The sequence below is a fragment of the Dunckerocampus dactyliophorus genome, chromosome 8 (genome assembly GCF_027744805.1).
Source record: "Dunckerocampus dactyliophorus isolate RoL2022-P2 chromosome 8, RoL_Ddac_1.1, whole genome shotgun sequence".
NCBI lineage: Eukaryota > Metazoa > Chordata > Actinopteri > Syngnathiformes > Syngnathidae > Dunckerocampus > Dunckerocampus dactyliophorus.
In genome coordinates, this window is record NC_072826.1 from 17,249,200 (window position 1) to 17,264,342 (window position 15,143).

Consider the following 15,143-nt stretch of genomic DNA (forward strand, 5'->3'; position numbering starts at 1 on the left):
TCCATCAGGACCCGGATGTTTTCCACTCAACACTCCCCGAATGGTGACTGCGCAGTGATGGACCCTAAACACCCTCAATCATCGCCATGTTGGCCACACAGCGGAAGGGGAGGGTCTAACTCGAGTGGTTGCAATTCTCAATTGAAAAGGAGAGAAGAAGAAGCGGAAGAGGATAAATATTGCACTCATCATTTCAGTACTGCAGCATTGCACTGTCAAAATAGAGCGTACATCATGGACATAGTATACATATTCAAGTGTAAGTATGGATGTGTATGAATTGAAACATAAAGAAAAGGGGGACTTTCATATAATTCATACGCCATATCTTTTTTTTCCTACTTTACTCAGGCTAAATTGAGGCTAACTAACGTTAGCATTGTTTATGAAGTGTGTAGGGAACCTACCCGTCCAAAAAATGTATCTAACTAGCCCTAAAAATTGTTTAAGAAAACCGGCTGGAAACATTCTCAATATTTTTGGTAGAATATTCAATTAAAGGTGACTGGTGAAGTACTGTAAACCAAAACATTTTTGTGTTGAAAGTAGGGCTGTCAAATGATTAAAAATGTTAATCAGATTAATCATAGTTTTTAAATGAATGAATCATGATTACAACAAACTAGAGACGTGTGTGAGTTGGACATACATACTCTATATGGTGTTGGAATTGTACTGCTCTGTGTGTGCAGGCCAGAATGAAGTTCTAAAACAGTGTCAGGGTCTGTGTGACTGTGTGAGGACGCTCCACTGTGCTTATGGCGACGGACACGTCTGTCGTCATAGAGAGGAGTGCTTGCTCCGCTGCGCATGCGTTAATTACATAAAAAAATGTAACGTAATTAATGAAATAAATTAGTTACCGACGTTAACGTGTTATTTTTTTGACAGCACTAGTTGAAAACAATAGTCGCTGTCCGGGAAGTTTTATATGCCACACTAGACTCTGGCGCTGATGTCATCTAATTATCTGATTGCAAGCACACAAACACACACGTAGGCCGGATCTACTGTTGCGGCTCTGATATGGGTATTTTTCCGGATCTCAGTGTGAAAGAGGCGGGGTTTAGGTCTCAAAATGAAAAGTTTTGAAAAGCAATTGTATTACTGCTGTAATGGTATAAATGAGCAGACGAAACGTTTTTCTCACTTAAAAGACAGAAAATACTTCAGCAAATCACGAGACCTCATTGTAACGACATCTCAGTCACCCAGCATCAAATGATTACACAAGGTAATCATTTGATGCTGGCTACTCGTGTTTTTTGTGGCTTTACTGAGTTGCAATTATCAAAGTTAACTCTGTTTTATTGTTTTACATTTTGAATTGATTGATTTCTTTTCACACTTTAGTGTTTCCCACAGGATCGCATTCTACCTGTGGTGTTGGTTTGCGGGGGTAGATAACGTCACTGTCTAATTTTCCTTTTTGGTTTGTGTCATCAGTAATGTGTGACATTATCTCATGTTTTTAAACCTTATTTAACAACAGACCATGAAGTTATTGACTTCCGGGTGTTTCATTTTGTGCAGCAGTAGACAAAAATGTTAAAATAAAACATGTTTTTATTAGGGATATCCGACGATATCGGCCACCTGACAATATCGGCCAGAAATAAGCATTAAAATGTGATATCAGTAGACATCGGTGTCTGATTTTTGCAGGTAATCAGAAATTGAGTTGGACTATATCGGCATATCGGTTATTGGCAAAAAAGTCAATATCAGACATCCCTAGCTTTTATAGTTTTACAATGATAGATTTACATGCAGAAACAATTCAAAATGCATATAAATACATATGAATGATAAATGAAAGGGAAAAATGAACATTTAGGGTTACTTGTACTTTCATTGAAGACATGATTCTTGACATGACAAACAGGAAGGTGGTGGTGATTGATCCCGCTGCCATATCGTGTCTTGGGGAACAGTCACGTCCTCAATGAAGGTAAAAGTAACCTTAAAATGGTCATGACACCAAAACACATGTTAATCTTGTTATTTCTGAAAAATAACATTGAAATGCATATTTCCTATGTTAGATGTATTAGAGAAATATTTACCATTTTTACAATTTTCGTCATTTCTTCCAGGTCTGGAGGAGGGGTAGCAAGTGAAGTTTACACCAGAAGTTCACACTCCCAAGTTGCTGTCCACTCCAACGTTGCCCCATTTTTATGGTCCAGTTTTGGATGAATTTCTGTTGTTTGTTATATATTTTTACATTATGGCCACGTTGTGTTGAAGGCTTTTGCTGGAACACTCAAGGAGACTGAGTAAACTTGTTCACATTTCTTAAAGGCACCATTCGCCTTGTCAGATGATCGCCAAACTTTGTGTTTCAATACTGCCCCGCAGGTGGAAATAAAAGGTCAGAAGCCCACAAGACGTTCGACCGTGGAAAAGCGTGCCAAGGTGACAGTAAATCAAGCCACATTTCTTCTGCTGATATGCTCCATAGCAAGCTGGTGCCCACTGATCTGTATTATATATCTGGATAGCAAGCCGCTGAAGCCACAGAGACGCCATCTTACTACTCACATCTCGACTACAAGTACATTGGCACAGTGTACATAGTGTACAAAGCAGATGAAGAGGCTCGCAGAACATCTATATTTTAAATTAAAAAGCGGGGAGATTCTCCCATTCCTGCAAGTAACGCAACCTTCGTCTCTTAAAAACTATTTGATACGTTATTCTCCATCTTTTGGCTATATTAAATATACTTTTACCCTTCCAATTCTCATTGCCTTTGGGACAAAATTCTACTCTGCACCCTGGCTCAGCACTCCCCTATAGCAATGCATAGTTTTACTCCTCTAGAAAGAGATTTTAATTTTAACTGCATATCCCATCCCTTTTTTCAACTAAAATCCATGGTCGTGATCCTTTACTTTTTTTACTCACTTTCATACAACTCGCTATGCTCTCGTCTGTACAAAATATGTACAAAATATGTAATTTTGCTGATTTTTTTTCTAATAACCATAAACAACAACAACACTGAAACAAAACCATATGCTTTGGGTAAGACAATATGTTGTTTGCAATCTCAAACATACCGGTATGCATGTTCAGTAATATTATTTTCCAGAACATATCATATGAATGAATCCTTTTACGTCAGTCATTCAGCAGCAAAAAAAAAATGGTTGTTTATCCAAATGAAGCGTCATGCCGGGTCAATTGTATGCAAACTGGCTTGCTAACTGCACTGTATACAATGCCTGGTAAGCATCATGGAAGCACTGAGATTCTCCCATTCCTTCAAGTAACGCAACCTTCATCCCTTGAAGAAATACATATATCATGATATAACAAAAAAGTACGTAAATTTCCTCTTAGCTATTATAGAGCTATATAAACGTATCAATTCTGGACATACATTTAATCAGAGGAATCTTACACGATCGAAAATATCTGAGAGATCGACAGTGCAAAACCCTTAAATTATCAATCATAAATCTACATTTCAATCATACTTAAAGGTAAAATGTTCGTCCACAGCCTTTGAACTGGCGATTTGTGCAGTTAATAGCTGCACATGAAGGCATCTTAAGGCAAAATTTGTGTCCAATCCGGATTAATAAAAGAAGTTCACCGCGAACGCAAACGCTTATCCGAGAAGTGTTTCTTGCGAGTGGCAATATGGCGGCCGTGTGGCTTCACAAGTCATCGCCAATGGGCTATCCAGATATATAATACAGATCAGTGCTGGTGCCCATGGCAGCTAACGGAGTGCTAACTCATAACTGAGGCGCTAGCAAACCGACTAATATGGTATCTGTTGTGGCTATCACTGCCAGTAACACATATCATACGCCTCACAACACAATATTAGTGAATGTTGTTATTGTTGTGAATATGTCGCTTTCTTCGCTAGCGTTCATGGTTGTGTTTGCACTTGGCTGTTGCTGTCACCTGCAATTGTTCTCTACGTGAATGGTTAACAAAACATGGATTGCTGTCACTCGTCTTTCCAGCCTATTTTGCAGTCAATCTGTCAGTTTCAGTAAGTAAATCCATATTTTTTTAATAGATCTATTCTATGAATCTTAGAATAATAGTACGGGGGTTGCAGGGCTAAAGAAGCGGCGATCACTGATCACTGGTCTTTTATTTTGCAGTGTGGAGAGAGCTGTCTGTGTCCACTTACTGACAGCCAAAAACAACATACTTGTGGACATTTTTTGTGTGTGTTATCACAACGCAATATCAGTGAATGTTATTATTGTGTTATTCTAGTGAATATGTCACTTTCTTGGCTTTGCTGTGAGTTCCTGGCTGCATGTGTTTGAATCTGGTTCCCGGAACGTCTGGTCGTGACATCACAGCCAAGATGACGTCGCTTCAGAAAGCTTGCTGGGGGGAGTGTCAAAAATTGTGTCAAAATCATCACTTCATTTCACTCCTCATTCATCATTTATATGCATTGAGAATTGTTTTATGCATGGGAAACTATAACAACATGTTTTGTGTTAACATTTTTGAGAGTCAACCACTGATGGCATCATAGACGAGCGACATAACTTCTGGTTGCCATTTTGTTTAGCTAGCTAATAGGATGCTAACAAGGAAGGATGTTTTGTGATAAAAAAAAAAAATGAAGAACACAGTTGGACTCATGCAGAGCATTAATAACAAGACATGCGCTATATTGTACACTAACCCCAGAATGCACGCAAACAGAGGCAAAATTGTGGGGTACATTTTTACTTTAACTGAAAAACCAAAGTGGATGCTAACCGAGGTTCCGTTGTATTTATTGTATTTGAAAATGTATTAATATTATGATGGCCTGCTGCGTCCCGACGCTAACAAGCATGCAGTGACATAAACGCTTCCAGTCTAGACTTTTACACTCATTTTAGGATCAAATTCTATGATCATCATCACCGTCTCCTTCTCTTCTGACTCAGTTTGAACTTCACTCGGTGTCGGTCACGGCCTCACAAGAACGTGTGGATGGACAATGCGTGAAGTTAACACCAGCCGGTGGCCCCGCCTGTCAGGTAGGCCTCATTTGAATAATTAGATGAGACAAGGAAGTAATAACCATCAGCACAAGCAGCCACGCTGCGATGCGACAGCTGGGGAAAACACCGAGCAGTGCAAATATTTTCACACACAAGTTTAATATGCACAAAGAAAAAGATATTACTGACATTTTGTGTTATTAATTAAGACGTTCTGGATAAACACATGAACAAAGGAACTCTCTTAATTGGAGGAACAAATACATTGACCCAATCAATGTCCCTGAATGTCTTTCTACATATTTCTCTTTCATTTTATGTATTTATTTTTCATTGTTTTGCCTGAAAGAAGTACAAAAAGAAAAAAAAAAATCTGTCATTGCACTTGTCACTTTGCTGCATGTCAAGAGCACAGAATGTATTCAAGCCTGTGGCAAAGTGTGACCTTTTGGGCCCAGCCCGGACGCAGTTTTCCCCTAATTAAGCCGTCCTTTTCATGCATACGGAAATTCATATCCACACACACACACACACACACACACACATACTATGATGCCTTGTTCATTAGACAGACATAGGGATCATCAGATTAATTTAATCTGCATAAATGCAAATGTCCTGCTTGGGCTTCCACAGTTTTAATCTTAAACTAATAATATGTCAAAAAATGGACACATTTCTAATTAAAATGATATTTGTGACCTAAAATATCATACTTGAAAACATCACAAGGATACTAGTGGAACATGAAGGTGATTTTTGTATGTCCCCGCGCAATTAATGAGTTTGAGACAATGACCACTTGATGACCTCATTAAGGCATTAAACATATAATAACCTCGTTATGTGGTGCAAATTAACCTAATTCCTGAGGATCCTACAAGGCCTTGGCAGTGACAAGTCTGTCGCATAGTGCAGGCGTGACAAAAAAACGGGACACGTCTTCCTGCCTGCAGAGCAAGCTTGCACAAAATCAAGCGTGAAAAAAAGACCTTTGCTTTATTAGACATGCAAAAACAAGCAAACACATGTTTCCTCTCATAGGCCAACATACACATGGAAGGCAAAGACACAAAATGAGGAGGGAATGTCCTCCTTGGATGTGTCAAAGTGATTAGGGTGGTTGAAAAACAGGGGTTGTAGCAGGCAGGGGTCAATTACAGTATATTTACAAATTCAATTTGTTTTTTATTTTGTATTTGACTATTTTTTACATTTTGTAATTTCATTTTCATTTCATTTCATTCTACATTAATTCTTGCAGTCATATTATTTTGGATTCGGTTAATACATTTTCAGATGTACGTTGTGTGTATACTCACACGCTTTTTTTACTATATTTTTTGCACAAGTACATAATTAAATGAATGTATTACTTTATTTATTACATACAATGTAGGGTTTATATTTACAGTTATATAGTATATTATTTTATTTAAAACGTTTTTTTTTAAATACTGTAAATGTCACAATCAACCAATCCATCAGTTACACGGGACATATTGTTGCTGTCCGAAGAATTTCATAGATACTATTTTTTTTTTTTTTTTATGAAAACAAGAGAAAAATATATCCAGTATTATCTACAAAAAACAGGCAACGGAGTTACATGGTTTTAATTGGGTGTCAGTATTATATATGTAGTTCGAATATTGCTGGAAATGTTCTGAGATAAATAGTGAAAGAGATTAAAAAAGAAACATAACCACCTCCTGATCAAGTATGACATATTATAATAATAATATTATTATTATTACTGGTTATTTTATCTACTGGTCTCAACTTGAGAAAAAAATAGAGCCAAAAACATAACAATATAACATCCAATCATGTCACTAAATATGCTTTTCCTAGTAACCTTGTATGTATATTCAAAATTAACTAAAACCAAACTGTGTACACGGTGTACACAGAGTATTAAAGAGCTTTGGTGTCATTTAAAGTGTATTTATGAGTGTTACTGCTAGCTAAAAGGCACATAAGCACCATTACCACTGACTGGGCCTTGCAGCTTCCACTCCCTCTATGTTGCGTCCTGTTGTGCTGAGCTGGGCCATACGGAAGGCCGTTTAACAAGTTCCCCTCCCGCTTTTTAAAGGCACGTTTAAACAAACACGACTCTCTCCCCCCCTGTGCATCTGCCGCCAGCCTCCCTTTGAGCCCACCACTGTGTGAAAAGGTGAGAGAGAGACATTATAGTACAGGGAGGAGAGAAGTGTGTGTGTGGACATACTACAGGCTTGGCCGCTAGTAAATACGTACATGAGATGTCACACAGGGGGCCAGTGGATGAATGGAGCGGCCTGCCTGGAGAGTAGGCGCACCAGGCCTGCACTCATTAGCCTCCCTGAGCCAAAGCGGGAGAAGAAAAGGAGGCCGGGCTTTACCCTGTTGCTGTTACAAAAGAGGGCGTTCATGAGTGTGTCAATCCCTGCTGGGGTCCCACTGAAATGGAAATGCAGTAATTGCTATGATCTGATCAGTCAGCTCCTCACAGCTTTTAGTACAATAGGTTAAAAAAAAACCTTTATCCTTCAGAAGCTCCTGAACATGAGATTGATGACCTGCTACCAAGGTGTTAGGGGCACACCCTACCTTACTGCCGTATTGACACTTAGCCATAACAGATTGGTGTGTCCCATGACATGCAGTAATGACCCATCTCTTTGTATCTGTTTTTATATCTTTAGAACGCACATAAATGAGAAAGACATGTGTGTTCCCCAAAAAGTTCAGTTTTCCTTTAAGTGTTTGGAAAAATAGAGAAATTCAGACACCAGTAAGTCCATATAAGAAACAAAGTAGTGGGGAAGAAATATGAGGTGACACACAGGTGAGCTAATGGAATAAGACAGGAAGGAAACTCAAATGCAACATGGAGGAATATTAGCTTAGCTTTAAGAAAAATCGTCCATCGGGATAATATCACTTGATAGCTTATCTGTAATGTAATTAGAAAATCTTAGAAAAATTAGAAAAATTCTTCTGTTCACAAAAGGTAAGCTAAAAATCTCTCCTAGCTAGCTTTGTGGGCACACACACTACACTCATAGCTTCTCTGGACAAACACAACCAGTCTTTTGCTTTGAAACTAGTGCTGTGTGGCGGCCATCTTGGCTCAAACTCACTTTCTTCAAACCATCCATTGAATGATCTGAACATTTATATGTATTTTTCTATGGACTGAAATGAGGTCTGTAATCCGTAATAATTATGTAACATTGCAACTATATTATATCATCCTAGTCTTATGTGATTTGTGTATTTTTATGATACATTTGTGGCTAACAACAGCATGTACTAAGCAGTCAAAAGTTTGAAGACACTTTTGCATTGTATTATACGAGGAAGTGTCTCCAAACATATGGTACTGTAGGTATTAAAACACACACATTAAAACCATTTAAGCTAATTTATTTTTTGCTACTGTGGAAACCTGCCAATATGTTTACAATGCTACATATTCATAAAGTAAAGGTGAAGTTCCACTCCAGTCCTGTAGGTGGCTGTAGTGGCTTACAGCTGCATAGGATAAGAAGCCATATTAAACCTGGATTAGAGTTTTGTTGTCAGTTTTAACCATCACAATAGATACAAAACAGGTATGCACTAAACTGTAATGGTTCCACATCCTTTGTTTTAGAAAAGTTGTGTCTTTAAGTGCTACTTTAAGTGCTACTAGACCAAGCTAAAGGTTAAAAAAAAAAAATGAGTTGGAAATCTCATATTAAATATATACAGCAAAAGGTGGCGAGAAATATCTCTATATTGAATAAAGCAAAATATCTTCTTGATCAAAAATCACTCCACACTCTGTACTGTTCCTTAGTATTTCCATATCTAACGTATTGTGTGGAGATATGGGGAAATAACTACAAAAGTAATCTTCACTCACTCACTGTACTGCAAAAAAGATCTGTGAGGATAATTCATAATGCCAAGTATAGAGAACATACAAACCCTTTATTTTTAAAATCACAGATATTAAAATTCGCAGATTTAGTACACTTTCAAACCGCTAGAATAATGTATAAAGTTAATAATAACTCGTTACCCAAAAATCTAATCAAGTATTTCTCAATCAGAGAGGAGAAATATGATCTTAGAGGAAAATTAAACCTAAAACATTTATATGCGAGAACAACGCTGAAAACCCATAGCATTTCCGTGTGTGGAATTAAATTATGGAACGGATTGAGTAAAGAACTCAAACAATGTACAGAGATGAGCAAATTCAAAAAACAATACAAGCAGTTGATGTTTGCCAAATACAAGGCAGAAGAGTCCTGATTGTTCTGTCAGGTTTGTTATTTTATTTTATTTATTTATTTTTTTATTTTCTATTTTATTTTATTTTATTTTATTTTTTATTTATTTAATTAAATTTTATTTGTTATTTATTTATTTCTATTTATTTATTTATTTTTTTTTTTATAATCTTCTTTGTTGTGTTTAAAAAAAAAAAAAAAAAAAAGCTTTGTTCTTATTTATTTATTTATTTATTTAGTATTGTCATCATATTATCATTATTATGAATGTTCTCTCTTTTTTTGGGGGGACGGTTATCTCACCGTTATCTATTATGTGTTATCCTGACTATCACTGAAAACATGACATGGAATCCAGGAAGTGAACTACATGTACTGTACTAGATGTAGAATGGATGGGGGGTAGGATTAAATAAGCTTTGCTTCTTCCTACTCCTTTTGGACATGTGGAACTGTCAAAAAATGATTCACGAGATGTATTCCATTGTAACCTTCATGTTCAAATAAACTAAACCAAACCAAACCAAACCAAACCAAAAGCCTGCACTTTGAGACCTGTTTTTAAAGGTTTGCAGTTTTATTCGTACAAGCAGCATCATCGTTTGGAAAAAACACAGCACTTTTAAACATTTGCGTGTAAACAAGCCCTCAATTTGGCAAGTCCTTCTCTTTGCGTCACATGCTAAGTGTGAAAACAAAAGCCGTGTAGTGATCTCACATGACCGCGACACAACCTGACATCTGCAGCCATGTCTTCAAGCAGCAAGCGCTTGTTTCACAATTAATTTGGTTCACAGAGCCGCTTGCTCTCCGCGAGTACTGACACCAGTTTCGCAGAGATTTAGCTCATTTTGCTGAGCGCAGGACTTTTTTTAAAAAGAGTGTGAACAACCCCCGTGCACCCTGCAAAGGCTTTTTTGTTTTTGTTTGTCGACATCATGTTAAGCAAGCTGGACGTGCCTGTGAGTTTCTTCCAGTTTGTCTAATTGAGACACTGCATGGAAAAGCTACAGGCTTTCTTTTGCACTCCACTAAACCGCCTTGGCAGCCCGCGTGTGTGTAATGCCAAGCTGGAGGCTGCGTCTTTGTACGCACTTCAGACTTTTTCTTATGCATGCATTGAGACGAATGAATCCCTCCAATTTTTTTATTTGGCACTCATCAGTGGGTGACTTGTGAAAAAGCGCCCAAGTGAGGATTGTAAGTGAGCAGGACACTCGTCACAGGTCCGCCCATGAGACTCAGTGACACCTGTCATCACGGCTTACTCTGAAGACCTGCTACGTAGCACCTCCAGCCTCGCCTCCGCTGCCATCGTACCAGAGATGGATGGAGGGGGGCAGCAGTTTAATAGATCCTCTCTGTTCTCTACTGGTAGCGAGGTTAGCGGGCACATTGTGGGCGGAGAGGAGGGATGAGGAGACGAAGAGGGAAGTCGGCCTAGTTGTCCTTCAGATGATGCGTTCAGGGCCCTGTGGCTATGACTTCCTACATGACTGCATGCTCAGGACAAAGGGGTGTGTGTGTGTGTGTGTGTGTGTGTGTGTGTGTATGTGAGCTACTGTTCATGCATTCCTTTGTAAACAATCAAATTAATCTTCCTTGTGAGATTAAATATTCTTTCTGTTCAATCCACAATTGTTGGATGCATGGGGCGGCCTGGCCCAGGTGGTAGAGTGGTCGTCTCCCAACCTGAAGGTTGCGGGTTCTATCGTCCGTCCTCCTGTGATCGCGTCGAAGTGTCCTTAGGCACCTGAACCCCCAGTTACTGATGCTGCGTCATCAGTAGGTAAATGTGCTAGCAGTGTCAAAGCGCTTTGGGTTGTAGGTGGAAAAGCGCTATACAAGTGAGTCAGTCAACCGCAGGCACATATAGACAAACAATCATTCACACCTATTTACAATTTAGAGTTGCCGATTAACCTCACATGCATGTTTTTGGAATGTGGGAGGAAACCGGAGTACCTGGAGAAAACCCACACACGCACAGGGAGAACATGCAAACTCCACACAGAGATGCCCAACAGAGATTCGAACCCAGATCTTCCCGACCTCCTGACTGTCTCGCCAACATGCTAACCACTAGGCCACCGTGCGGCCAAGTGAAAGACCATTTACCATATATCTCGCTTGGAACTTCCTCGGTCCAACCTCAAAGCTTTCCATTTAGAAGAAAAAAAAAAAGAAGGTCAAAAGCAAATAAACACTGCGTTCTCCAATTAGTGCTGCATCAAAAAACATTACCATTAACAGCTGTGGCTGTAGACAACCTCCTGAGTTTTTTTTTTATTAACTCCAAAGATGTATATAATTTCATGAGTGGCCAACATCTAGTAGCTTTATTAACTCTACATGTGCTTTAAAATGTTGATTGGGTTTTTCATGTGTGTTACACTTGCCGTACTGTTGTTTACAGTGAACTCATTAGCGGCATCGGTACAGTTTGCTTACAACTATTACAGCATTGTTATGCTGTTCTGCTGTGTTGTGCAATGTACTTGTTAATAAATGAGCATGTTGTCAAAGAGAGCTAAGTTTTCCTTTCCACTTTTTCATGCTGTCAATATAATTATTACGGATAAGAAATAAGTTGTTATATAAAATGAGTTTTCAAATTCAGGAAATACCTGCCTCCTTCCATTTATTATTGCCTACTTCACATTTGAGATTTAGGTCAATAAACTGCTATAATTTATAGTTTAATGGCCAATTTAGCCAGCCAGTGTGTATATTCAGGTATTGATCAGACTCTGTTCATATTGATAATTCTGATATGTCGATTACCCAAGTTTGTCGGTTTATTAAAACAAAGTTGCATGAATTTAGTATTTGTTGCATTGTTAGTTTTCGGTAGATGCTGGTTTATGGACACTTGTAGTGTTGTGCATTGTCGACAGAACTTTCAGGTGAAGACAGACAGAGGTGGATTTGATGGTGCGGACTTACCAGGTTATCTTCAGACAGCGATGATTCTGCACTCCAAATGAGTGATTATTAGTGTCGTGAGTCGCCATGCTGAAAGTCGCCGAGACAGAAGGAGGAGGGGTAGGGGGGTCTGAATACAGCCTGTTTGGTTCAGAAAGCATTTAACAACTTCCCCTGGAAATTGAAAAAGGAAATAGTTTTGGGCTGGATGGCAGTTGGGGGGGGGGGATGAAGCCCATATGAGGACCAGATGAAGAGAGAGCACAGCAGCCAACAGTGTGGGGCGGGGGGCGTCCTTTGATGTTTTTCGATTTACATGTCCCAACAAGAACAACGGCGAAAAAAGAAAACTAACTGGTATTTTTGTGTATTTGTGTACAAGAGAGGATTGTGTGTTTATGAGGTCTTTTACAAACTTTTCAAGATCAACCCCCCCCCCCCCCCCCCCCCCCCCCCCCCCCCCCCCCCCCCCCCCCCCCCCGACTCTGTTCCTCACTAATGACTTCCATCCAGTGTGTTTTTTGTGTGTATGGGAATACTGTAAGAAAACATGCCAAGTCAATATCAAGGGTTGGGCAAGATACTTTCAAAGTAGTTTAGTATTTAGTTATGTTACAATACAGTATTAATGTTATGTAGCAATTCTGAGTCACAGAGTATAACTTTAATACATACAAGACAACAATGCCAAAACAACACATTACACGTGAATATACTACTACTAATAATATAACTATTATAGCTTTTTGTTAAATCGATTTAAATAAAAAGTCAGTTGCTTAAAAACCACAAGGGCATGCCACCGAATCAATGCCATCGGCTTGTTGTAACTCTCTCAAAATAAACCTAAATTTCTGTGTTTATATTTTTGAAAACTTGTGAAGCTGTGAAATTCAAAATACAATATTACAAAAAATAAACCTGCTACGTAAAAATGTAAATGTCATAGTTGACATTGTGTTTTTAAACGGTGGATGTAATGTAGCCTTCTCATTATTTTCAAGTAGCAGCAGATTCAACAGACATCCTGAAAAATGTTCCACGACCCCATTTTTTTTAAAAGCTCAGTACTAAACAGTCGATTGGGCTCACAGTCATGTGCCCTTATAACTGTCAAGAACTTCAAACTGAACTTACCGCAGGTGTGTTCCTCAACGTTGCTACCTGTCAGTGTTTTGCAATCAGTTATACTGTCAGTAAATTATTTTTTTTTTATGTTCTGCTTCAGTTAGCGCAAGTAAAACAGGAAGGTCGATTGGAAGCGGGCCAGAGGGGGAGTTCACAATGAGGACGGGACTCCTGCATAATTTAGGATTTCATCCAAATTGGGACCTGCACCGTTCTGGCTGCAGAGTGGCGTCTCGCACTCACTTGTGTTGGCGCTTGAAGTCTTCAGGCAAGTCATGTGCAGAGCCTGCTGTGGCGTTCTTACATCAGAGCATGACTAAGGCATGTGTTATGACATTTGTTGGTATTTGCATATTCATTTGTGACATTAAGAATTCCTCTGCAACGCCTGAGGTGTTCTCCACTTCCTTGTTTAGAATACACTTTCCTCGCCTTCCTGCTAAGTGACCAGACAGTGGAACTGATAGTATATCTCAGCCACTGGAGGTTACTTAAAAAAAAAAGGAAGTATTCAAGTCTGACTCACTCTGGCTTTAATCAGGTTGGAAAAGCTGTGCTCTCATGCGATGCAGAGTCAAACACTCACCCTGAGGATGGCGGGGGGGGGGTCAAGCATGGTGCGCAGTGTGTCAGTGGGAAATTATATTGTGGGTGTCTTCCAAAAATCGCCGCAAAAACCAGCTTTAGTTTTTAAAAAAGTTTAATGATAAGCCATCCTCAATGGTCTATGCTGTTATAGTATTTGATTTACCACTGGTGTGTTTTTATTTACCATGGGTGTACCGGTTTGGTCGATTTGTTTGTGATTTTTATTCAAGAATCCAGAGAACAGAGACATTTACAAAATGCTGTTCAATTGTCTATGGGTGATTCTGCTGAAAGGGGTACCACCGAATGTGCTGTCACTTCGACGAGCATGACGCACAGACTACAGTGATTTAATGCTACGTCCATAAGAAAACATACTGCAAACATATTGAATAAACAGGGGAAACAGTGTCAGATACTTTCTTCGTGTCTGTTGTGTATAAAACACAATATCTTGTCAATTTCAGCCTGTTTGCACATTGCCATTTAGTGATATGAAAAAGTTTGACACAAAGACAGAATTAGTTTTGAATTGGGTTAAAAGCTACCTAGAAAACAGGAAGCAATTTGTAAAGCTAGGAGAATGCACATCTGAGAGTTTAAATATCACATGTGGAGTACCCCACGGGTCAATATTGGGACCACATCTGTTCAATTTGTATATCAAAGACATTTGTAAAGTGACAAAGAACTTAAAGTTGGTATTATTTGCAGATGATACCACTTCCTTTTGTTCTGGGGAAAGCACACAAGAACTAATTCAAAAGGTCAAGGATGAAATGGTCATATTAAAGACATGGTTTGATAAAAACAGATTTTCCTTGAACTTAAGTAAAACTAAAATAATGCTGTTTGGAAATAGCAGAAGGACACGTACGATCAAACACAAATAGACGGAGAGGATATTGAAAGAGTGAAAGAAAATACATTTCTGGGATTATAATAGACAAAAAAATGAGTTGGAAATCTCACATCAAAAATATACAACAAAAGGTGGTGAGAAATACTTCAATATTGAATGAAGCAACATTTGTTCTTGGTCAAAAATCACTCTACACTCTTTACTGTTCTTTGGTATTATCATATCTAACCTTTTGTGTGGAGATATGGGGTAATAATTATAAAAGCAACCTTCACTCACTCAATGTACTGCAAAAAAGATCAGTGAGGATCATTCATAATGCCGCGTATAGAGAACATACAAACCCTTTATTCTTAAAATCACAAATATTAACATTTGTTGATTTAGTAAATT